Genomic DNA, 27,337 nt, shown 5'->3' with positions numbered 1-27,337 from the left:
AAAGTTTCTATGCTTTGCTTCCTCTGTTTCTCAACTAAAATAATTTTATTTAAATGATATTTATTTCTTCAACAACTCTTTATTGAGGCTCTTCCATTTGCCTGGCCCTCTACAAGCAGGGCATGCAGGATGACTGCAATAGTCTTGTTATCATACCTAGGATTATTATAAAGATTAAATCAAATGATGCGTGAGGCAAAAAGTAGTCACTCAAAAAACATTCATTTCCTTCCTTCCCTTTCTTCAAAAGGGCACTTACTACCAGACTGTAATTCTGTTTTACAATAGAATAGGTGGAGAAAAGTGAAGTTGTATCAGATGAAATTATTTAAAGGATATCACAGTATTCCCTGGACCCACAAGAATATCATGGCGGCTATACATTTACTTAATAGTTATTGAGCACCTACCATACGCTAGACCTTGTACTAAACATTAGAATATAAAGAATAAACAAAGCCTATAAACTCAAGGGGATCAAGCTTTACAGACTCAAGGTATCATTATCATGAGAGCAATGCATATGAGTTAAACCACAACTCATATAAAATAGTTGTTTATTTATATAAAACATATAAAATAGTTGTTTACTTATGTTATTAATTATATAATTTTATAATTATTTAATATATTTTGCAGTATATAATATATAAATATATTTAAATTATAATATAACAGAAGCAGATCAGCAATCTACTCAAAATTGATTCAGGAAAAAAGTTCTTTGTACTTACTATAATCCAACGTTTTGGTGATTGGAATATTTCTTTTAAATAAAGAAGCAAACAAACAAATTAAAAAAACAAAAATATAAAATATAAATATTTTTTACAGTTAATAATATATAAACAATACATATTACTTAATATTATACATTGTTATTAACATAATTATTTATTCAATACCTGCTTTTATTTAAAAAACACTACAGAAGATGTCGAAAAGCATCTTCCTCCTTACATCAGTTCTATTCCCTAGAAACAGAATTCTATTGTTTATACTTTAAACTCTGTCAGAAGCTATTTCTATGATTCTCCTATTCCAATGTGGATTCATCGGTTTCCTCTATTAACCACTGATCACTTTGTCCTGGAAACTGAAGATTTCGCTCACTCAAGACATCACACTCCTCCACATCTTCTCCTTTAAATGTCACTATTTGTACGATTATTTATACAGTTATTACAACTGTAACTTTAAAAACTTTATTTAAATCTGAGTTCCGTGTTCAATCAACGTTCAGTGGTATCTCTTGCTTCCTATTTTTTAGCAGCCTTGCTCTTTCCTGCACCTTTCCTGCCAGTTGCCACTTCCACACCCCATCCTTGGTGAGCTCTTCTTTCACAAAGTCAATGATAATACATGAATTTGTTTTGCAAGTCTAAGCAGGTCTTACGTGATTTGTCCACTTTAAGGTTGAAAATAAATAAACAAGATCTGAATTACATGACTATATAAATATTGGTCACTACTGGCCAAAGAATAGGCAAGGATTATATTTCTTTTTCGTATGTTCTAATGTCAGGAACCCTGGACTATGCAAGGAAAATTGAACAGCACTCATGTTTAAGACACTCTCTGAACTGTTTAAAATTTTGCCACATTTTAGTTTGCTTTATATTTGGAACATAATTTACTTGTTTAGTTTTTTTCCCAGGTGTTTTTAATTGCTATTTTTCCCCTACTATTTGCCTTTACAATGCCTCAAATTGTTTTTCTATCTTGCAATTATGTCATCATTTCCAATGGTTCTCAAAGTGTGGTCTGCAAAACCCCAGGGTTCCCCAAGACTCCTTCGTGGGCTGAAAGGTCAAAACTATTTTTATAATGGCACTAAGACATTATATGCCTTTTTCACTGTGTACAAAAGCCATGGTGGGTAAAACTGCTGACAACAAACTGTACTAGGAATCAGTGTACTCTTCATCACTGCACAGTGGCAGTGCAAAGCAAAAAGGAAAAAACAGTTACATTTAAACGTGTCCTTGCTGAAGCAGTTAAAATTGTTAATTTCATTAAAACCTCAACCCTTGAGTGCATGTCTTTGTAATATTCTGTGTGACAAGATGGGAGTGCTCATCAAGCCCTGCTATTGCACATTGAAGTATAATGTAAATCTCAAGAAAAAAGCACTTTTATGATTGAGTTGTGAGCTTAACTCTCCACTTTTTTCATAGAAACCATTTTGACATAATGACAAACCATGGTTATTCTGACTTTAGTACTTAGAGACATTTTCAAGAAACTGAAGTAAGTCAGTCTGCCAATTTGACAAGAATTCTAGCTTCTGAATGAAAAAATATCATCTTGGAAAATTTGTAGAGGCCACCATTAGCTTAACAGCATAATTTGGTGACAGATATTTTCCAAATTACCAAGGCATGTTCTTCCAAAATCATGCGAGGATAAAAGATTCATTCAAAGTGCAACCTGGACAAAAGTATTTTTAAACAGCTTTATTGAGGTATAATTGACATACAACCAGCTATACACATTTAAAGTCCATTATTCATATATGTATGTACACATCCATGAAACTATCACCATAATTAAGATAATGAACATATTTGTCACATCCAAAATTTCCTCACAGCCTTTATAATATGTACAGACAGTCCCCAAGTTAATGAGGATTTAACTCACGATTTTTCAGCTTTACGATGATGTGAAAAAGATATGCATTCAGTAGAAACTATACTTCAAATTTTGGATTTTGGTCTTTTCCCATGCTTGCGATATTGAAACTGAGTACCCCTAAAACTGAGTTCCTCTGCTGAGTTTATGATTAACTCTCAACCCAAAACTTTACTCCCTTTTTTTTCCTGAACCTGTTCCCCTCAAGATTGAGTAGTATCAAAGAAAAGGGGGCATTGAAACCATGTACAAGCCCCTGTGTCCCTATCCTTGGGAGTAAAAGGCTTTTACTTTAGTCTCCCGGGCCTCTCTTGAGTCTCAAAAGGCTGACTCAAGAGTTAATGATTAAGAAATGTGAAGATGTAGAAACAAAGAATAGCTGTTGCACTGCGAAACTGGTAACAATTTCAACTATAAATCCACCACACAGCAGAATCACTGAATTCACAGTTCCCTGAAAGCTATAGGTAAAGGCCTGACACACATTCCTAAGTTGTTTTTACAGGAAGCAGACTGAAAACTGCTGACTGCAAGAACATAGACCCTAGACTGGTTGAAACCAGAAGGCTGATGATGCTTGAAACTTCACCTTGATGCCAACCAATCCGAGAACTGAGCATGAGCTTATCATGCCCCATGTGGCCCCTTCCCTCACACTGCCTTTAAAACCCCTTCCCTGAAAGCCATCAGGGAGTTTGGGTCTTCTGAGCATGAGCTGCCTGTTAACCTTGCCTGGCGCCCTGCAATAAACGCTGTACTTTCCTCTACCACAACCTGGTGTCAGTAAATTGGATTTACTGTGTGTGGACGAGCAGACCCAAGTTTGGTTCAGTAGCAATATGTGGTATGATACTCCCAATGAACCACTTGATCACAAGAGTAAACAACCTATACACTTTCAACCATTCTGTATCCAGGCAACAATTTGTTTTTCTCTTTCGATATAGTATTCAATAAATTACATGAGATATTCTATACTTTATTATAAAATAGGCTTTGTGTTAAATGATTTTGTCTCACTGTAGGTTAATGTAAATGTTCTGAGCATGTTGAAGGCAGCCTAGCCTAAGCTATGATGTTCTGTAGGTTAGGTGTATTAAATGCATTTCAACTTATAACATTTTCAACTTACGATGGGTTTATCAGGATGTAACCCCACCGTAAATGAAGGAAGATCAGTATATCCTTCTACTTCTGTCCCCATAAACCACCCCCTAATTCTATCCCCAGGCCCAGCCAATCACAGAACTACTTTCTGTCACTACAAATTAGTTTACATTTTTAAAATGTTCCTTGAATGGAATAATATTGTAGGTACTATATTTCTTTTCTGCTGGCTTCTTTCACCCAGCATTTGTGAGTCATGCAACTTCTGTATATCAATAGTTTATTCATTTTTACTGTTGAATAGTGTCCATTACATGGACTTACCATAATTTGTTTATTCATTCATCTGTTAATGAACATTAAGTTCTTTCCAGTTTTTTACTGTAACTAATAAGACTGCTGTGAACATTCACATACACATCTTTGTATGACCAAATGCTTTAATTTCTCTTGGGGAAATACCTAGAAGTGGAATGGCTGGATCATAGGGTAAGTGTATGTTTAACCTTTTAAGAACTGCCAAACTGCTGTCCAAAGTTGTCATAAAATTTTACAATTCTACCAAGAGTGAGAGTATTAGAGTTCCAGTTCCTATCCTTTGCAATACTCAGCATAGTCAATCCTTTTAACCGTAGCTTTTCAAATAGGTGATGAATATTAATGTTGAGTATCTTTTCATGTGCTTATTTGCCAGCTCTATAACTCCTTTGGTGAACTGTCTGTCCAAATCTTTCACCCATCTTTTCATTGAGTTGTGTTTTTCATTGTCGCTTTTGTTTTGCTTTTTATTGGGTTTTGAGCATTCTTTATATATTTTGATATAAGTCCTTTATTAGTTATGATTTGAATTTATTTTCTATCAGCCTTAGGCTTGTCTCCATTCTCTTAACACTGTCTCTGGACAGTGTTTTGATGAAGTCCAACTTAAGTTTTTATTTTATGTATTGTGTTTTTGTTTTATACCTAAAAAATCTTTGTCTAACCCATGAAAACATGGGTTTTCTCCTGTATTGTACAAGAAATATAGAATACAGGAGAAAAATGTTTTCTCCTGTATTCTACAAGATTTATAGTTTTAGGTTTTATATTAGGTATATGAAATGTTTTCAGTTAATTTTTGTATATGGTGCAAGGTATGGACCAGCATTCATAACTTTTTTTTTTTGCATTTGGATAGCCAATTGTCCCAGCAACATGTATTGAAAAGACCATATTCTCTCCACTGAACTGTTCTGTTTCTTTGTTGAAAACCAGTTGTCCATTATGTGCAGACCTATTTCCGGACCCTGTATTCTGTTCCATTAATGTACTTATCTATCTTTACATCAGTACATTTTCTTGATTATTGGAGCTTTGTAATAAGTATTGAAATCACTTATTAGTAGTATTAGTTCTCAAACTTTGTTCTTCCTATTCAAACCTATTTTGACTATTCTAGGTCATTTGAATTTCAATATGAATTTTAGAATTTGTAGTCAATTTCTAACAAAAAATTGATAGGATTTTAATTGGCATTACATGGACTCTATAGATCAATTTGGATAGAATTACCATCTTAACCATCTTGAGTCTTCTGATCAATGAATTTGAAACATCTTTCCACTTACTTAGGAGTTCTTTTTCTCTCACTGTGTATTATAGCTTTCTGTATATAGTTGTTGACCAAATTTTGTCATATTTATCCCTATCTCATAATTTTTGATGCTATTGTAAATGGTATTCATCCTTTACTTTCAATTTCTAATTGTTCCTTACTAGTATACGGAAGTACAATTAATCTTATATTTTACATATTACAAATTGCTAAACTCACTAATTAGTTCTAGTAGGTATCTTGTAGATACAGATATTCTATATACATATTAAAATGTCATCTGAGAATATGATAAGCTTTGATATGTTATTTTTTGTTTTTATTTAGTTTTCCATATTTTTAATTCCCTTTATGATTTACTCTTTTATATATGGTTATTGCTGTGTGTTATATATGTTGCAAATATTTCAATGTTTCTAGAGATCTTTCTGATATTGATTTCTAATTTAGTTTCATTTTGTGTTTAAAGGATGTATTTTTTAAGTCTTGAAACTTTTCACATTTATTGAGCCTTGTTTTATGGACCAGAAGATGGTTTATCTTAATGTTTCTTATGCACTGGGGAAAAAAATGTATAGTTTGCTGTTGTCTGAAGTGTTATATAAATATCAAATACACCAAGTTGTTAGTGTTTAAGTTTTTATGTCCTTACAGATTTCTACTTGTTCAATTTATTTTTGAGAGGGTGGTATTAAAATTGACTATAATTTTGGATTTCTTTATTTTCCTTCTAGATTTATAAGCTTTTTCCTCATGTATTTTAGAGCTCTGTTATTAGGTGGTAAATATTTAGGATTGCTATATCATCTTAATCAGTAGGCTTCTTATCATTATGAAATACACTTTTTTTTGAAATACACTTCTTTAGCAGTATTTATATTTTTTCTCTGAAATCTAGTTTGTCTAATAATAATACTGCCCTTTCAGCTTTCTTTTGGTTAGTGCTAGCATTGGACATCTCTTTTTTTTTTTGTTACTTTTAATCTATTTGGATCTTTATATTTAAGAGTATTTTCTGTAGTCATTATATAGTTTGGTCTTGCTTTTATATTCATTCTGACAAATGCTTCCTGACAATTGAGGTACATAGAATGTTTACATTTAATGTAATTACTGATATGGTTATTTAAGTCTGTCATCTTCCCATATGTTTATTTATGTTGTTCTATTTATTCTTTGAGTTAGTTTTCTTCTTTTTCTCCCAGTTCTGTTTTGCTGGAGAATTCTTACTGTAAACACAGTCTCAAAAGGAAATAAAAATTTTTGACATAATTATGGTTCTAGCGATTATTAGAAGAGGTTGCTAGTACCATCCTTGTGAAGACATTTAATCACCCCATGTCATTATGAAGGGTGCCAGTTAATTCATTCTAAATTTTTTGCAATCCTTATTAAATTAGCAGAGTACAGATATCGATCTGAAAAAATTTGAAATGAACTCATTTCTAATTTCCAAAAAAAATCTAAAGGGCATGCTTTTAATAAACTCCTGCTGCAAACAAGTATTACATAACAGGTTTCTTGTTGATATAAAAATATAAATATCCCGAGAAATGTTGGATGAACCAAGATCCAACAGAGCATGACTTTTACAGAACTTACTTATTTTTAAGAATCACCACAAAATGCAAACCTATTTCAAAGCAAGTTAGAGGAAGCTGAAAGAAATACTGCCATTATGAGCTCTGAAAATGGAGATACTTGGATGACTTCTGTCTTCATAGCTTATGAGTTCTTAAAATAGGAAAGCCTGTTCTGTAGATTTCACCGAGGCAAATTTGGCATAGACACTGGCCCGCCTGGAAAAACTCCATTGTGCTAATGTATAAAGCAGAGTTAAGGGCCTGTCTCCTTGGCATAGTATGGCCACATAGAAAAGGATGCATATGGCTCGAGTTTAAATAGTTTTTTCCTCAAAGAATTTCCTTGCTGCTTTGAGTACTAGAATTTTTCTCCTTAACTTTGCAAATATTTATACAGCATATGCCTGATAACTCTTTTTTTTTTTAAGGTATAGGCCCTAGAAAGTTAAGAAGGCAAAATGCAATATGCTTAGAAAAATAATTAATAAAAATGCTAGTGTTTTCTTCATTGCTGGTATCCTACAGCCCAGTCCAGGTTCTTACAAAAGGTAAGATCTCAGTAAGCATTTTTGAATCAATAAATGTCAAAACATGCCACCTCTCCTTCAGAAGAGAAAAGTCTTCTGTGGTATTTTCTCTTATGGACTTTTTCTGACTGCAAGGTTACTATTCATTGTAGGAAACACTGCACCTCAGGGTATAAATTATGGCCATTATCTGGGCTGGGGATAGGAAACTCTCCTCACCCAACAAGAACTTGCAATGATGTTGTGGAAACAGGACATAAAAAGATGAGTTACAGTAAAATGTAATAGTAAAATCAATAAGAGCTACAGAAACTGAAAAGAGTGAGAACAGAGAAGGTGGGAGATGAGTAGGATGTTGATATTTGGGTGAGAGTGAGAAGGGAATAAAATATACTAATTGGGAATGTATGCCTGGAGGCAAATTCTGTGAACAAATTAATAGTTTTTTGTTTGTTTGTTTTGGTTTTGTTTTGCTTTTTTTGTGTGTGTGTTTTTTGTTTTTTGTTTTTTTCGCTAGGGCTGGTGTATTCCTGTAGTGAGAGTGAAATCTGAAGAGGTATCCAGGAGTCAAACTATGGAAGACGATGAATGCCAGTCTATGACAATTGAACCCTGCGTTTCCAAAGCAAAGTTAGTGTGTGAAAATGGTGTTAACAGAAAATCAAACCTGCAGAATTTGATAAAAAGAATTGGAAGACCTAGCAGGTAGAGTAGAGGGATAATTAGCAGGCTTCAGAAATGGCTTCAGATATGATGTGGTCAGAACCTGGTAGTGATGACGGGAATCAGATAAAAGATATGGATAAAAGAGCCATTAAAATGGAAGCCTGGTTCTGGGGAAAGAGGGTATTTGAAATAATTATTCCAACTATTCAAGGCTGAGTTCTTATAAGCATGAGGGCACATTTCATGGGAATGAGAAGATGGGCATTTTGGAAAATGATGATAAATTCAGTCTTAGATATGTTGAGTTTTGAGGTGAAAGGTCAAATAAGACATTTATAGCAAATTTTTGAATATCCAAGTTAGAAATTTAAATATGGCAATGATAAACATTCAACTGCATAGAACTAGGAAATAAATTCACAAAAGTAGGATAGATAGAGAGGAAAAAGAAATGTGAGATAAGTGCAGAACCACATTTAAGTGGGTGGGGGGGTGTAGAAGAGACCATGAGGAATAAGTCAGTTAGATGATTGAAAAATTAGACACTTCAGTATAATGTAAAGCAAATAATGACACCCAAATTTTTCCATTGTATTTACAGTTACAGAATGCCAAAGGAAAATCAAACTTGATGTAAGCCATTAAATTAGTGATTAGTAGGACATCAATAAATACATACCAGAGAAAGTTGCAAAATGTTAGCTTGCAAACTAGGGCCTAATTAAATGCATAAATAATTCAAAACAACTGAAAATAAAATTCTTTGAATATGGATTATTGCTAATGCAAATATTATACCTGGCTTTATTTTATTAATTTTCTAGTTTTTAATCCACTGATATCCATAATTTATATTAAAATTCATTTTGTGTTGTAGAGTTCTATGCGTTCTTTAAAATGTGTAATGTCATAGATCTATTACTATTACAGAATCATACAGATTAGTATTTTGTACACCTAAAAATCCATTTCTTGTTCTTCACCTATTCACCTCTCCCCTTCTGCCCTCCTTTTGACAACCACTGTTCATTTTACTGTCTCTATTGTTTTGTCTTTTTCAGAATGTCAAACAGTTGGAATCATACATTATATAGCCTTTTCAGATCAACTTCTTTAACTTGCCAATATGAATTTAAAGTCCTTTCATTTCTTTTTGTGGCTTGATAGCTCATTTATTCTTATCACTGAATAATATTTCATCGTATGGATGTACCACAGTTGGTTTATCCATTTACCTATTGAAGTATACCTTTTTTACCTCTTAAGTTTTGGCAACTATGAATAAAGTTGCTGTAAACATTTATGTGCAGGTTTTTATGTAGACATAAGTTTTCAACTCAGTTGGGTACATACTGAGGAGTTTGAGTGTTTGGATCATATGGTAACATTATATTTAGATTCATAAGAAATTACCAAAATGTCTTTCAAAATGGTTATACTTTTGCATTCTGACCAGCAATAAATGACAGTTCCTGTTGCTCTGCACTCTTGCCAACATTTGGTGTTACTATTTTTCTAATCTTGGTCTAAATAGGTGTGTAGTAGTATCTCATTGTTTTAATTTTGAATTTCCTAATGATTTATGATGTTGCACATCTTTTCATATGCTTATTTGTCATCTGTATATCTTGTTGGTTAAGGGTCTTTTCATATATTTTCTCCATTTTTTATTCAGTTGTTTGCTTTCTTACTGTTAAATTTTACGATTTCTTTGTATGTTTTGCATAAAAGTCTTTATCAGATATGTGTTTTGCAAATATTTTCTACCAGGCTTTGGCTTATATTTCCTTTGTCTTAGTGTCTTTCACAGAGCAAAAGTTTTTAATTTCAAAAAGACCAACCTATTTCATGGAGTACATTTTTGGTGTTCCATTTAGTAAGTCATTGCCAAACCCAACATCAGACATTCTCTTAGCTTATCTTCTAAAAATTTTATACTTTTGCATTTCATATTTAGGCCAATGATTTATTTTGAGTTAATGTTTGTGAAAGGCATAGGTCTATGTCTAGATTCATTTTTTAAAATTGTATATGGATGTCCAGTTGTTCCAGCACCATTTGTTGAAAAGACTATTCTTTCTCCATTGAATTGCCTTTGCCCTGTGTCAAAGATCAATTGACTGTATTTGTGTGGGTCTATTTCTGGGCTGTCTGTTGTGATCAATTGATCTAGTTTTCTATTCTTTAACCAATACCACACATCTTGATTATGACAGCTTTATATTGTCTTGAAGTTGGTTAGTGTCAATTCTCTGACTTTGTTTTTCTTCTCCTGTACTATGTTGGTTATTCTAGGTATTTCGATTTTTCATTTAAACTTCAGAATCAATATAACTTGCTGGGATTTTGATTGAGATTGTGTTAAATAGATTGCATTGGCAAGAATTGGCATCTTAGCATTATTGAATAATCATTTCTCCAAACCTGATATACATATGTCCAACAAGCACATGAAAAGATGCTCAAGATTAGTCAGTAGTGAAATGCAAATTAAAACCACAGTGAGATACCACTTCACACCCATTAGAATGGCTACTATTATAAAAAAAACACACACACACAAAGAATTACCATATGACCCAACAATTTCACTTTTAGGTATATACACCAAGTGACTGAAAACAGGTACTTAACAAATACTTGGATATGTGTGCTTACAGCAGCACTATCTGAAATAGCCAAAAGGTGGGAACAGTTCAAGTGTCCATTAACAGATAAACAGATAAGCAAAATGTGATGTAAACATACAATAGAATATTATTCAGCCATAAAAATCAATGATATGCTGACCTAAATAGACATTTCTCCAAAGAAGACGTACGGATGGCCAAGAGGCACCTGAAAAGATGCTCAAAATCGCTAATTATTAGAGAAATGCAAATCAAAACTGCAATGAGGTATCACCTCACACCGGTCAGAATGACCATCATCATAAAGTCTACACATAATAAATGCTATAGAGGGTATGGAAAGAAGGGAACTCTCCTACACTGTTGGTGGGAATGTAAATTGGTGCAGCCACTATGGAGAACAGTATGGAGGTTTCTTTAAAAACTAACAATAGAGCTACCATATGATCCAGCAATCCCACTCATGGGCATATATCTGGAGAAAACTGTAATTGGAAAAGACATATGCACCCCAATGTTCATTGCAGCACCATTTACAATAGCTAAGATGTGGAAGCAACTAAAACACCCATTGACAGATGAACAGATAAAGAAGATGTGGTCTATATATACAATGGAATATTACTCAGCCATAAAAAAGAATGAAATAATGCCATTGGCAGCAACATGGATGGACCTAGAGATTATCATACTAAGAGAAGCAAGCCAGACACAGAAAGACAAATATCATATGATATCATTAATATGTGGAATCTAAAATTAAAAAAAGACACAAATGAACTTATTTCCAAAAGAGAGGGGGACTCACAGACACAGAAAACAACTTTATGGTTACCAAAGGGGAAAGGGGGTGTGTGAGGTATAAATTAGGAACCTGGGATTAACATATATACAGTACAAGTACTATGTACAAAATAGATAACCAGCAAGGACCTACTGTATAGAAGAGGGAACTATACTCAATATTATATAATAACCTATAAGGGAAAAGAATCTGTAAAAGAATATGTACCGTACACCTGAAACTTGTAAACCTGTAAATCAACTATACTTCAATTAAAAAAATTTTTTAAATGAATGATGTGCTAATACATAGTACAACATAGATGATTCTTGAAAACATTATATTAAATGAAAGAAGCCAGACACAAAAGGTCACATATTGAATGATTTCATTCATATTAAATATCCAGAATAGGTAAAGCCTTAGAGGCAGAAAACTGATGGAGGGTGAGGGGGTTAATGGGAAGTAATTGCTTAATGGTTATAGAGTTTTACTTTTACGTTGATAAAATGTTTTGGAAGTAGACAGAAACAGTGGTTGCACAACATTGTGAATGTACTTAATGCCACTGGATTGATCTCCTGTGAAAGGGTTAATTTTATGTTATGTGAACTTCACCTCAAAAAAAAATTTTTTTTAAGCATCTCTATTTGAAGGCATTAGAGAGTGATCCAGGCACGACTTGATAAGCCCTGGTCCTGAGGAGAAAGGAAGCGAATTTTAGTGATTCTGACATTTAGTACTTTCTCTGCATTAAACCATTTGCTGATTCTAAGCATCAGCTCAGGGGCTAAATAACTGAGATGAAAGAAGTAAATGATAAAATCAGAAGCTCAGCAAAACTTTCAATAATTTGATGGGACTAAGATTGGGTGTAAAGTGTGGGACAAAAATTACAGTTCTGTTTCCAATAATGAAGAGAGGCTCAAACAAACTAGAATAAGGAAGAATTAGAAATAGACCAGCCTCAAGTAGACAAACACAGCTAAAAAAAACCTCATTCCTAATTGAATTATGTGTTCCTACACAAAAGAATGCCAGAAGCAAACTTGAATCCTTCTGGAGGAATGTAAAATCATCCAGGTCTCTAATAATAATGAGTGTCTTGGTCAAGGTAATGAGAGCAAAGATGGAGTGTAAGGGATGGACGTAAAATGAAGTTAATTGAACTATCGACCATCAATCTGAGTTTGAGGGCAGGGAAGGAGTCAAAAGGAAGAGACTCAGAATTAAAATTTGAGCATCTAGGAGGATGGTAGTGGTATCACTTGAGTAGGACATAACACAGGAGGAGTGGGTTTAAGAAATGAAAGCGCTAATAAGCTTGGATGGGGATTTACTATACTTTGGAGTATCTGTGGATTTGTTCCAGGTGGAGATGTGTCCTGTTACAGGAAAAGTGTCTAGAAAAACAATATTTTTTATACGTTTGGACCTGACTCTTTGCATTTGCCATCACTGGGCAGCCTGAATATACATGATGTGAATGCCACCTGTTAAAGTTCATCTGAAATAGCTATGTGGTTAAAGTCGTAAAAGTACAGATTGTCATGTTGGTAATGAACTCTCTTAAGTGCATAAAAGAAAATGAATTTATAAAAGTGAAATGGAAGTATTACTTTACATATAGAAGTAGAATTCCTAAGCTCATAGTCAATTAAAAAAATTTTTATCTCAGCGTAGTTTTTCCATTCAACTGTGAACTTGATGCTACTGAAATATCAGTATATGCTGGAAACATATTCTCCTCAATTTGCAACTTTACAGAAGACATTCCTGTCTCAATCCCAGGTTATATAGAAAGCTTTAATAATATTTGAAAACTGTATATAACTAAAAAATGAGTTACATGTTCAATTGTTTGCAAGCCTTTATCTAATTTATATTACATATCTTAACACATGATATTCTATGTTAATTTCTTTCTCTCTCAGCATATTTACCTAAAAATCCCTTTCCAAGGAATTTTACTTCTTTCCATTGAGAACAGTGGTTTTTAAATCAGCTCTGGGCTTTATAAGGAAACAAACAATTGATGAAAATTGATTAATCCATTTAGAAACAGATTATATAAAGTAAAATATGCACTTATTGTATTCGATATAAACATATACCTTATAAACATATTTTTTTCTTTATTATAATAAAGAGAGAGTGGCAGAGATCTAAAAAGAATGTCTATATTGGATACACATGAAGAATGAATAAGAAGGGGGTTTACAAAGCATTTCATGAAAGGAAAAGTATACACCTTTGTTTTGGTAGAAAGATCAAATGGTTGATTTGGGCAATTTTAAAAAACTGAACTGTATCCATTTTCAGAAAAGTGGTGAAAGTGTCTAAGAGCCAATCTATAACAACTGATCCAGAATCTTAGATTTCAGCTCATACTCATGTCCTCCTCACAGAGAGTTCCCTATTGCAGTGCTCATTTAAAGCTAATCCAAGACATTAAAAGTCCCTGATTATCGAAAGTAGTCCCTGCCAACTACTTGCTATAATGTCATAGGCAGAGATACTCCTGAATCATCCCCTCAGATGGAAGACTGGATAAATCCACTGGCATTTGGAAAGGACTGAACCTGTAAAAGCAGGACCCTGGAGTATTGTATCTGACCTAGACCTCTAGAAAAATATTTAAAAAACAAAACTTTTATTTATCATTGAGCAAAGACAGATAATATAAATTAATGGCAAAATTCAATTATAAGCCAAGCAACACACACAACAAGCCACTGAACTCTTCAGACAGACAATCACATAATAAGGTCTAAGTAATAGAATAGTCCTATGCCATCATAAAAGTAATCACTCATTAATCAATGTTGGTAAAATCTAACATTGCCTATCCTACATAGTTTTGTTACATTGCATATTTTATGGTTATGTTAGCTAAAAATGTATTATAGGTTTTGGCTAGTGAGTCACTCACTATAAATATACATGGTAGATTAATTTTTCAATTAAAATTTAGATTACATGAGAGGAATTCAGAATCATTATGAAATATCATTTAATTTTCTATTTAACCAAAGTGACAGTAGAAGATGTTAAAGGCAAAAACAGAAGGTTGTATAGTTGTTAATATTGAAAAGACTGGGTTTTCTTAAGTAATCAAAGACCTGATAAAGACAATGTGAAGCACAGTAAATTATTTTAAGACGGAAAATCTTTGCTGTTCAGGCAGATTACTTAAATGTAAAGCAAAATCTCTGTTTACAATTTCTTATAAGACCAACATCTAAACAAACTTCGTCCTTTCAACAGAAAGAAAATCAAATTCTAATTTTGCACCAGCATACTTTTAATATTAAACCTCATTTTTAAAAAAATTAAATAAATCCCTTTGAATCTTAGCAAGGTTGAGCACATATAAAATCTCTTTCCCAGGATTCCTTTTCCACAAACCTTCTAAACTTTCTTACTTCCATTCAGTTTTTGTCCTGTGTTTTTTTCCTTTTACTCATTCTGGAACAACCAGTTGCTTTACTTTCCTTACCTACTTTTTATACACAGTTGTTTCTTTTCACCCTCTAAGTAGTTTTAATTACAGATGTTTATTAGAATTCTTAACCCTTAGAATCCTTAATTCCTAGTGAAAACTAAGAAGTAAGCAATTGTGGACTGTCTGTTATGCTAGCATTCTGTATATTGGCAAATTTATACATACATTTCTGATTTCTAGAAGTATTGCTGTATTCCTCCTCATAGTAAATTTTCCAGTGTGCCACAGACATGTTTACTAGTAGACCCAAATATCTCTAGCTCCTTGGTAAAAGAAAGCCAAAAATGAATAAACCTGTGTTCAGTAATTAATTTTTCAGTATTTTATCTTATTCCAAAACAATCTAGATATTCAATGAATATTCATCATTTAATTTTCTCAGCATAACTGTAAGGATTCAAGTTACCTAAAAGATTTTGGAGATTATTTTTAAGTAGACATACCGTAAAGCATAATTATTGTTGAAAAGCTCATTTATAAACTTTTATCTTACTTATTTCTATTTAACTTTTTTGTTCTTAACAATATATTTAGATTACTTGTGAAAATTTCATGAGACATTGAACAGCTAATCATCACCTTAAGTTCTCTTACTGACAAATTCTGTAACAGAGATAACGTGAGCTTATTTGACTTTTAGTAACCCTAGGTAGAATAAAAGTTACATGCCTGCGTTATATTTACTATTAATAGCTCTAAAGATATGCCTGTTTTAATTAAACCAACAAGCTTAAACTAGCTTTTATTTACTGAAGACTATCCTAGATCACTTGAACTTGAAAAATGTTTGGGTTAGTTTCTATATTTTTGAGAGTATGCTTGATTTATATAAATGCTTAGTTTTCTTTAAGCCAGTTAAATTGAGGTCTTTACAAATTAATTTTGGAAATTCCATTGGAGGTAGAAAGAAAATCACTCATCTATATAACGTACATACATAGATATACATAAACATATAGAGAGATGTAAACAGAGATCTGACAGCTCTGGGTTCATAGAGGAGACTGGGTAGAACATTTACTTCTCAAAAGTACAAAGAAAAGATATCAGTTTCTCTAGGACGAGTTTTTTTTTCCTAAGTCCAGATCTTTTGCGATATCAGCAAGCCTTTTAAGATGAATAGAGGAGGTTTGGGACTGGTCAAAAGGATAGGTGGCCTTTGAATTATTTCTAGAGCTGCATTTCTGTTCTTGTAAAGACTGGATTTGTAAAACGAGTACAGTTGTTTTTCCACTCCTCAAAGAATTGGGTTGCAACCAGAATGATATCAAGAGGCTGACCCAGCCATCCAACTACATTATCTTTAATTTGCTTCTTTATATCAGGGAGAAGATTTTCAACTAAGGTGGAAATAAAAAATTCCTATGTTCTACATTTGGAACATATCTTTGGAATGCTGAGGTAAATCCTTCCACAAAAGCCTCAGAATTTTAGCTTAGGGAAGAAAGCCTAAAAAAAAAAATGTTCCTATCAGGCTTTGAATATCAGCTTTCAATTTCACCAACATCTCACCACAGAGATTTTTTTAGAAAATCGTATCAGGTTTCAGCTGCGACAAACAGTCAATATTCCTGGAAGTACTGAACAATCCCATGGATGTAAGAAGCATCCCCAAAGAAAGTAAAGAAGATACTACCCTCCTAAGATCCAGAGCCACGCCCAAGGAAAACCAAAAGAAAGAAAGACAATTTCCCTGAGAGCCGGCAACAATTGGTGGGACCCTAGCCATACATGGAGTGAAACCCACATTTCTGTTAAGCCATATTTTCGGGGCCCCCAACCTGACGGTTAAGCTGCCTGGACACACAAGAACCTGTGTGCCCCAGTCAGGCAGAAAGCCAAGTTCTTAGGACACAGAACAAGAAGCCAAACAAGAAGGCAATAGCTGTCCCTGGAGAGGATGGATCAACAACCAATGAGTACCTGAAAGCAAATTTACAAGTCACAATTCAGAGATCTAACTCTTACACATGTTTTTTCCTGCCAATGTGAAAGAAAGGGGCAATACGAAATTTTACCTTCCTCTCTTACCCAGGGAACAAAAATAGACATCTGGGAGAGCTTTGATAAAAATTCTTACCCTTTGCCGGCTTCTGTCAGTTTTCCCAGCATCCGTTCTACAGGCTCTAGAGCAAGTGGAGTGTCCCAGCAAATCTCTCCCTGGTCACCAGAAACTGTGGAGGAGGAAAGATAATTTCTCTCTATCCTTTACGGTGAACGTTTGGCTGAGACCCCTTTTTCTTTAGAGCACCTGGTAAATGGATAAGCTAAGCTAGGTTAAAAGTTCTCCACTGTTGCCACGGTAATTCAAGATGATCTTTGGTAAAGTTAACCCACTCGTGCAGCTTTAAAGCAAAATTTTACCCACCTGAAACCTCACACCGGACCCAGGCAGACCCAGCCCTACCCCAGACCCAGAAATGCTCAAAGTCTGAAAGCTCATGATGCAAAAGCTACAGTGCTACAATCGGAGAGGGACTTACTCCCCACCTCCAAAGGCAGCAAGAAAACAGTGAACTGAAGGGGCTCGACAGGTACCTTCACCTGCTGGCTCATTGCTCCTGGGGCCGCTGGGGGTCTCTTCAGTTCCCTCTTCCAACTCCAGGACCGTTAAAAGATAAACTGAGGCATATTAAATTTAAGCGTTTATTTGAGCAAAAATCAATCCCAGTCTGAGCTCTGAGGACATGTACGAAATGGAAAACCTTTATAGGCAGAAGGGAGCAGGAACAAGAAAGTTATACTGACAAAGAAGTGGGTTGGTTATTACAAAGTTACTTTCCTTTAGGGGATGGCAAAGATCTGTTACATAATCGACAGATTACCTAACTAATGCTGATCAGGTGATCCCTGAATGACTGAAAATTCCATTTCTGGGAGAGCCAAAACGTTAATTAAGTCTTGGTTTGATGACATGGGGTTTAGCATAAGCAACTCAATTTTGGGCCTGTTGTCTTGTTTTTTAACACATCTTAATGAACTAAATCCTGCTGTAATACAGAGATTTATCATGTAAAGGTAATTAGTTTCATTAATTAGACTGAGGTGGCTCTAATGCCCTGGCAGCCAATGTCAGCAAACCAAAATCTAAGCCTATAAATAAATGCCTCAAGGACATGAAATTAAAATGCTAAGGACAGCCAATTACAAACAGCCAACTAGGATTTAAGCTATAGCCAATCAATAATTTTCTTACTTTGTTTCCAAACTTGCTCTACATAAGTCTCTCCTCAAGCTCCTGTCAGTACAGGGCTCCCAACCACTTCTGGTTTGCTGCTGCCCAACTTGAATCACTTTTTGCTCAAACTCTTAAAAGTTTTAATATACCTCAGTTTATGTTTTAACAGCTCCAAGTGACTTTTTATCATTTGTCTGGATTCTCCTTTGATACTTGAGCTTCCAGTTCTGTTCAAAACCCAGTGTCTGGCAGTAACAACTTTCCAAGTCTTATTTGATCATTCGAATCCATTGCAAGATGAGAAACTGTGACAGAGAAGAATAAATCTGACTCCGTATTGGATCTGTTCCTTTAGCTCTAACCCTTGTGCTCTGTTGCCTGTGCTTGGTCACCCTGGCTCTGCATCTTTCTAAGAGAGTGCTGCCTATAGCCTGAAATTTGCAAGATAGCCCATTCTCCAGGCTCTGACCTTTATAAAAAGTTGCAGAACAGAAAATAGCAATTGTCTTGTTGGAGGTTTACAGGAACATTGTGAGCAGACCTACATGGACAGCTGCCAGAACAAAGGATTCCTGCACCAAGAAATTTGTTAACAACCAGCCACGGTGCTCCTGCACTGCCTTTTTGTATAAAAGAAGCCTGAATTCTGACTCGGGTAGATGGTTCTTTGGGACATTAATCCATCATCTTCTTGGTCTGCTGACTTTCTGAATAAAGTAGCTATTCCTTGCCCCACCAACTAGTCTATTTAGTGGCCTGTCCTGTGGCGAGCAGCACGAGCTTAGACTCGGTAACAAAACAAGATAACAGAGCTAACTGGAATTGGATATAAGAATAAGCTTCCTGCTTTAAGTCTCTCGGCTTTAACAGACCCACTAGTTTCATGGTAAAGGAGGGGCCTTTAAACTTCCTGTTTGTAGCTCTGTTTGCCTTGGCTACAGTGGCTGAAATTTTAGCTGAGATCAAGTGGTACGTAAGTTATAATATTTTGCTATGCTGGTGACATTTCCTTTGCGATTAGATGGGCTAATAAGGGAAATCCTTCTACCTAATATGCTTGTTTTATGAAGAGACTATTTTTGGAGTGGTCAAAACACAGGCTTTGGGGTTCAACAGATTTGACTATAAGCCCCATTTAGTGGTGTGTGGGTTTAGGCAAGCTGCTTTAACTTGCTAAGCTTCAATGATCTCATCTGTAGTCTAGGACAATACTGGACTCTTATAGAGCTGCTGTAAATTAAACGGTATAACGCATTAACCATATCACAGATAGGAAAGGTCACACACCATAAGCATTAACAAAGTTAGAGTTTATAATGATGATGACTTTTTATTGGAGAAGACACATCTATACCCATATTTCAAAATTTGTCTGAGAGGTTTCTCTATCTTGCATTATACGAATTAGCACAGTATCAGGTGAGTGTCATCATGAATCTGTAGTATAATAACTGTGATAGCCTATAATAATTCTATTTAATTAATATTTTTAAGGAAAATAAATTGGTTATTTCGCCCTGCAGAGGGCTAAAAAGGCTCCATTGAGTCTATTTATTCCAATCATAAAATGGGTTCCATTTAATAACTATGAAAAACTAATTGTGACTAATTTTACAAAATTAATTAATTTATTTTGGAATCAGTAGTCATACTTTTCAGTTCCTCCTTCATGTAATTTTCAGAAAAAACTATAATTGGAAAGATACTTTAGTGAGGAAATATATAACTTTGATGTAGCCTATATCCTTGATTTAAAGTAAAGCTTTATTCCATTGTTGATGGTGGAAGTAGTTTGAAAGTTTTACAGCTTTGCTATGCAATCTGACCTTTACAACACCCCAAAAATGGAATGCTTACATGCCATGCTTAAATTCCATTTTACAATATGGTAATGCCATTCTTTTTCAACATGGCATAGTCATTTTAGACCACTGTAAGCTTGACACCTGATTTCACTTTAACAGCACCTGCCCAGAGTACAATTAGCAGTCCATTTTTAAAGAAGGATTTCCATACTGCACAGATGGCATTCCTCATACCAGACAAGCAATGATGTATGTTTGGAAACCAGCCAAACTGTCTGCAAAAAAAAATTGTGAGAATTTCAAGACAGGCACCTGAGCAGAAGGAAAATTTTCTCCCTTTTCTCTCCAACTATAAATGAACATCTGTTAAAGTCTATTCTCCTTAACTTTTCTTTCTATTTATTCTCATCTGACTTGGTATATTATTAGTACAATTTCAAAGACTACAACCAAATTTTTGTTTTGACTTGTGACACCCATGTACTGCCCATTAAGAAAATGTTCCAGAGCTACATTTTCCAACTAATTTGGATCTACAGGTATATCTTTGAATGGATCTCACGTCATTTCACTCATGAATTAATTCAACAAATATTTATTGCTTGCTACAACTGAAACCATATGCCCCACAGCCTTAAGAGAAGCCGACGGCTAACGGGAACTCTTGAGCTTGTCCTGAAGAGCCACAGATATGGGAACAGCTTGCCAAAACCCCTCTGCTTGTAAAGGGCCTTCACTGATTAAGCTGGCGATATTTTTCCTTTTTCTTTTCCTCTCTTTCATTGCCTACCTTCCCAGCTTCAAGTAGCGCAGTTGTTTTACAGGAACTTGGAGTCAGCTCTTGTCCAGTGCGAGCCGGCTAAGGCCGGTTGGGACCAACGACCCTAAAACTGGACCTGTGCAGATGAATGGCCTTTTGAAGTCAGAGGACTGGAAAATTCCACCCTCCCATCCTTCTAAGCCAGCGGTCCCCAACCTTTTTGGCGCCAGGGACCGGTTTCGTGGAAGAAAATTTTTCCACAGACGGGGGTGGGGGAAGGGTGGTCAGGCGGTAATGGCAGCGACGGGGAGCTGCAGATGAAGCTTCCCTGGCTCACCTGCTGCTCACTTCCTGCTGTGCAGCCGGTTCCTCAAAGGCCGTGGACCGGGAGCGGTCCGCCGCCTGGGGGTTGGGGACCCCTGTTCTAAGCGCCTCCATGTTGAATATGCAGCTGCAATTCCGCACATGCGGAATACGCCTCCGCAGATGACCTCACCTCTTCCGGCTTCCAATCACCTTTCCCCAGCTTAGGACCACCAGGCTCACCCCATAAATATCCCAGCCCCCTTGCCTTCACGGAGGTGGATCTAAGACTTGTTCTCTGTTTCTTTGCTTGGCTGCCTTGTGAATAAACTCTTTCTTGGTTGCAAACCTTGGCTTCTCAGCATTTGGCTTGCCGCTCACAGGGCAAGGGAACTTGGTTCAGTAATATAACCTTTCAAGCACAGGATCGATGTTTATAATTGCGCAAATCATGCGTTGCTCACCGCCAGGGCATGCCGTTTACTTCACAATTGCCATGCAGTTTTACAACGAACACTCTTGCTCACTGAGCATTGGCATTCTGATATTTTGAGGCAGGAGTGCCCTTTTCTAATTCCCACACATTCAGGATATGGGCTGGTGGTTGGGCTTCCAAGGACAGTTCAACGTACTAGAGACAGAGTAGTGAGCCCAATACACAAAGTCCTTGCTCCCAGAAAGTCTGCAATCAATCGGGGAAAAAATCAGTAGATACCTACCTAACAGCTAAAAACGAAAAAACAATACTACTTAAAGGGGTAGAATGTGACAGGTGGTGCCGTTTTATTTAAGATCAGGGATTGCCTATATAAGGAAGTGGAAGCCTACAGGAAATGAGGGAGTAAGTCCGAGACCTATGTGGTGGAAGAGCATTCCAGGCAGAGGGGTTGGGGAATGCGAGGCCTGAATGAGAGGCATGAACTCAGCGTGGTCAAGGGTAGGCAGGAAGCCAAGAGTGGTTGGAGCTGAGGCCCTGCAGAAAAAGTATTGGCAGACAAGACAAGTCAGCAGTTTGTGGCCAGATTTGACTGTCTTGAGGCCCAGGTGAAGGTTTTGGTTTTTATTCTGAGCCACTAGAGTATTGTAAGCAAAGGAGGGACGTGATCTGATTTGCCTTTTAAAAACATCTACAAATGTTACATTATGGACTACAGCTTTCACTTGAAATTTTACACTTGCAAGAGTCACCACGAACCACTTATTAATCTGATTTGCATTTTAAAGGGACCACTCTGGCTGCAGTGTGGAGAACTGATTATAGCAGAAGAATGGAAATGAGGAGGACAGCTATTTTCATGTGTTAAATCTCCTTAAATAGTTTGTAAGTGGCTTTAGCATAGGACCACTGCATTCTTCTGTCCTTCTGCCCAGAGAACCACCTAGAATTTCAAATGCCGTTCGGAAAAGAGTAACTGTTTCATAAGCATAGGTAGGTGTGTAAATTGGTATTTTTAGGGGGGAAATCGGCAATGTGTACAAAAATTCCTAGCAATGAGCACACCTCCTTGTCCCAAATAATCTACTTCCTATAAAAATCCCTTCATGGGAAAAATTAGATTTTGCAAAGAGGAATGTAAAAAGAAGTTCATTTCAATATTGTTTAGGGAAAATTTGGGGGAGGCGGAGTAAATATTCACTAATAAAGGATTTATTAAATATTGCATACTACATCCACATAAGGGAATACTATTTAGGTATTAAATATGCTTATATTATTAAAACCAAACCAAACCAAAACAAACAGCTTACAGAGCAGCATGTACGCTATGTTTCAACTATTACTCAAAATATACATTTTTACTGAAAAATATTTTCTAAAATTTTGTGTAATGTAAATAAAAAGTTCCTGTTACCCATATATATTCCAAGAACACGCAGACAGCATCTCTCCTAAGAAAACATCTACACATAATTTGAATATTGCCAACAAGTAAGCCTAAATCTAGTTAAAGAGGCTTGCACAATTTCTATGTCAATAGTACATTTTAGTAATCAGGGTAACAGTAAAGATGCTGATAGAGTCTTCACGAGGCTACCAGATAAGAGTATGGTCACGATTAAGCACCTTTTCATTTAATCAATCTGACTTGTGGTCTGTTGTCAAACTGAACATTCTAATAAGACAAAGTCTCCTTATAAATGTTCTGACTCTAACCTCATGAGTGGTATGACATTCAGTAAGTATTTCATTTAAGATACAATTGATAGATCTTGTCCATCATCATTCTTTGACATCAGCTAAAATTGCATCTTTCCACAGAGCTAAAATTTGCCATAACTTGTGGTGGTCCGAGACGCAAATTCGAAAAGAATACCTAATGAATTCTTCTAAAAGAAGTTGAGTTGATGCTACTTTTATAAAATTTCTAATGTCATGAGTTACTTTATCTTTTTCTATTGAACAATTGAAGAAGTCTTTTTCAATTTTATCATTTTAGATAAAATGTTCTCTGTCCAATTTTCCAATGTTTTTAAACACTAAAACATTCTCTTACACTTTATAGGCCTGATGTCATGAAAAATTACTATATCCCAGTGTTGGCAAATCCAAAGAAAATTGAACTCTGCCCTAAAGAAAGTGAAAGCCAAGCAAATAATTTACCTAGGATTAGTAGTCTGGCTTTAAATGTATAGTGTGGGTCTAACATTTCATCAAACTGAGCAAGTAATGATATATTTTTAAAGTTAACATGTGTACTAAATATAAAAAGTGGCATAATATTTAATGTTTTCAACTACCAATATTATTAACATGTATGCAAAAACGCAATGTATGTTTAAATACTTTTAGGATAGTGTAATTGTTCCTTAACATTGTGATTTCTCTTTCATTTAAAGCAAATACATGTTTGTGTCAGTGCATTTAGTTCATAAAAGGCAGAAATATAAATTATAGCCTAAACTTGGTATTACTATATACTAAATCACTATATCATCCCTTACATGAAGTGGATGTGACAATAATTTATATTTACAAATTCATTCTCCATTGGAAAGTGTTTCTGAGAATCATCTTGACACAAAAGTGACCAATATCTTAAAGGGGGTTCACTGAGCTGGCTGAATATATTGTAACCCAGTAAACATTTTTCTTGAGTTTTTCTTGACCACGGTTTGAAGCTGGGTTTGAATAAAAGTTAGTAGCTATTATGGAGAAAAAAAAAAGATATAAAAGTAAAAAAAAAATGTTTACTCTGTTAAATGTACTCTCAATATATTTAACCATTTTAAATGTCAAGATGAGAGTATTTAAAATATATACTAGGGAATTAGACAAAGAAAAGCCATATTTATGTCCTGAAGTACATATTTTATAGGTTTTTCAGAGTTTGTTGTGGCCATCTTTTTCTGGGGCCGTTTTTGTTCCTTTGTCCACTACCTCTAGCGCTATTTTATAAGAGCTAAAAGCAGAAATGTTGAGGTACCCATGAAAAGGACTGTTCTTCAATATTCTGGTTAGCTTCAGGCATATTTAGGGAAAATGAAAACATAAGAAAAAAACCCACTTTTATAACAGTATTTGCAGATCGATCCTGCAGATTTCTAATGCTCATAAGATTTGAAATGTTTAGAATATCAAACTAAATGCTGAATTCACAGTAGCTCTGAATTTGTTTTTACTTACAGATTGCTTTTTTACTAAAGGAATGCAACAAAAAGAGCTAACAAGAAAATACAATTATTCCCCAAATGGTTCAAATAACTATACCAATTATGTATGTGTATTTGACAGTTTAAACATTGCATTGTAATCTAAATACCACTCACCTCGAATATTAACTGAATTACGTTAATACCGTTTTATTAGAAAATAGGCCGTGGTATGAGTGACTTATTTTTAAAATTCAGCAGCCTAAATATATTTAGAAATTAAGGTGAACACATTTTACAGTAAACCTTTCTAGTCACTAACTTAGGATAGCTACCATCTTGTTGCTGATTTTATTTTAGCTCTATAGTTTTGTCTAAACTTCTCTCAGAAGAAAATTAGCGTTTGCCATTATAAATATGCCAATAATTTAAAAAATGTTCTTGAAAACCAGTAGCATTAGAAACATAAAATATATATTTTTATAATTTACTTTTCTATCCACCCTCTAATCTCATCCTATTATCCTAAGGAAAGCCCTTATTGAATTTCACAAGTCATTCTCACATTTATTTTATGTAATGTCATTCAGGAGTGTACTAAAACTGTGGGTGGGATAATTTTAAGTGCATTTAGTTTGTTTAAAAAAAAAACAAAATGGCAAACTCAGTTCTCAGATCTATGAAGGGGAAAATGTAGGTTGACAACCCTAGGTAAATATGGGAAGTAAGAGGTAATTGGGATCATATTAATAATGAGGTAAAAGTATGTGGATCAGCTTTTGGAAAAACTTTGTAGTGTTCATCCCTCTAAATCCTGCTGGAAAAATCACTCTAACCATGATTCCATACTATTTTCAGAGAAAGGTACTTTCATGCTATTATAAAGTTCCACGGCGCTTCAAGCTCTGACACAGAATTATATGAAAAGGGCATTATGTGAAAAGATACCATGGCAAGCCAGGATCCCAGTGTAGAATCAAAACAAATAAAGTTCTTTTAGATTTTGTCATTTCTGGAGTAAATTAAACCCGATAGTAAGTGAGAATATCTGAAGTTTCCTTATGGGATTTTAATTCTAGAAGGATGTTGAGTCACTGTCTAGCAAACTTAAGCACCACTTTTAAGATAAGAGAATACAAAAATACTCCAAAAAGACAGTAAGTTCTTCCAATTAAAATTAACCTAGCCTGCTTGTTTACCTGTCAGTGTGTCATCATCTTGCTAATGGGTTCCAGCATCTTATATGGTGTGTCACTTTAATCCACTGTGAATAAAATGATGCCCCCTTTTGGTCAGCCAGTGGCCTATTCTGCCTAGTGATTCTTAACGTTCTCCGGAGTCAAATTTCATTACATCATTTTAGAATAGTTTACAATTCTCTAATAAAGGAATGGTCCACAATACAAATGCTTCATATTTCCTAAATGTCATATCTATTCAGAATCACTTTTTCCTACTTCAATTATCACATGAAGTGGTAATTCTCATATCTTTCTATTTGGCCACAGCCCTTAGCTCTCATTTTAGCTGCTTTTCAGCTGTCCTTTCCTCTTATTACTGGAGATTATTTTCCTGCTGAAATGAAATATTCTCCACTTTATCCCTATAGAACTCAATTGTATTTTTATCTTCCCACTTCTCTAATCTGTCAAGATGTTTTGAATTTAAATCCAAAGTAAGAAAGTCAGTCCACCCAAGTAGATGTCATCAGTACAAATATACTTTGTATTCATTCAAGTAATTGATAGAAGAGTGTCTGTTTTATGCCTGGAAGATGTTAATCTGAATTGCCTCCCCCCACAAGTTAATTTAGAAATATTGCTAACTGCCGTGATAAAATTTATTACACAAAGGGAAAAATGTGATATGAACAATCTAATTATTCTATTTCTTGAATACTCTGTATAGATCATGCTAGACTAAGCAAATTAAAATTAACCAAATCTATTTTTTTGTCAGTCTCACCATTCTAAAGCAAATGAAATCCAATAATGAGGTTTTTGGAAATTTTTATAGATTAGTGTTCTTTATTTTTATTTCTAATTAATTAGGGGATGGGGGAACTGCTGGATATTTCAAAATATTTTTGGTTAAAATATGGGACACAAGAAAAAGTGTTATAAAGTTATTAAGTAGGATGTAGGTATCCAATGTATGTGCGATCATGCATGATACAAAGTATATTAAGTTAACATAATGCTTGACTTCTTATATTGGTAATGTCCACTAGGACTAAGAATTCTGATTAGTTTATTTAGCTTATTTTCACATCAACAACTCTGGATATTTTTACTGAGGAACAGTCATTGGATAATTCATCTCTATTTATACATAAGCTTAAAAACGTATGACTGTGTTGTTTCTCTCATTGTGGTGAATAACATTACTTTTTCCTCCTACTTTTTTGTCTTTGATTTCATAAAACATACAAAGAAATCTATTTGGCATATTCTTCAGATCAGGGAAATGGCTTACCACATGCCTATTCTCAGATGCTTTTTTATTACACAAGGATTTTTTTCAGTAATATAAAAGTGCAGAAATAAAAAAAATGTAGATGATTCACTAATTATGATCATCTGGATTTACACAAGTGCAGACGAATTTGGGACTTCAGCATTATCATGAAAACCTGTAAACATTTAGGAAATCACTGTAGGGAGACCAAAA

The 27,337-nt window shown here is 34.7% G+C and overlaps 1 protein-coding gene across 1 annotated transcript in view; it reads right to left on the bottom strand.

Annotated features, from left to right (window-relative positions):
* Positions 1 to 17,242, bottom strand: part of AGMO (alkylglycerol monooxygenase) — a 384,717-nt gene extending 367,475 nt beyond the window's left edge. Inside the window, exon 1 of the mRNA XM_068549962.1 lies at positions 17,111 to 17,242. The gene's annotated coding sequence lies outside the window, so the exon portion shown is untranslated. The remainder of the gene's footprint in view (positions 1 to 17,110) is intronic.
* Between the last annotated feature and the right edge of the window lie 10,095 nt (positions 17,243 to 27,337).

The sequence above is a fragment of the Eschrichtius robustus genome, chromosome 8 (assembly GCF_028021215.1).
Source record: "Eschrichtius robustus isolate mEscRob2 chromosome 8, mEscRob2.pri, whole genome shotgun sequence".
In the NCBI taxonomy this organism is placed as follows: domain Eukaryota; kingdom Metazoa; phylum Chordata; class Mammalia; order Artiodactyla; family Eschrichtiidae; genus Eschrichtius; species Eschrichtius robustus.
The sequence above is the reverse complement of the archived record's forward strand: the minus strand, read 5'-3'. Positions and strand labels throughout refer to the sequence as shown.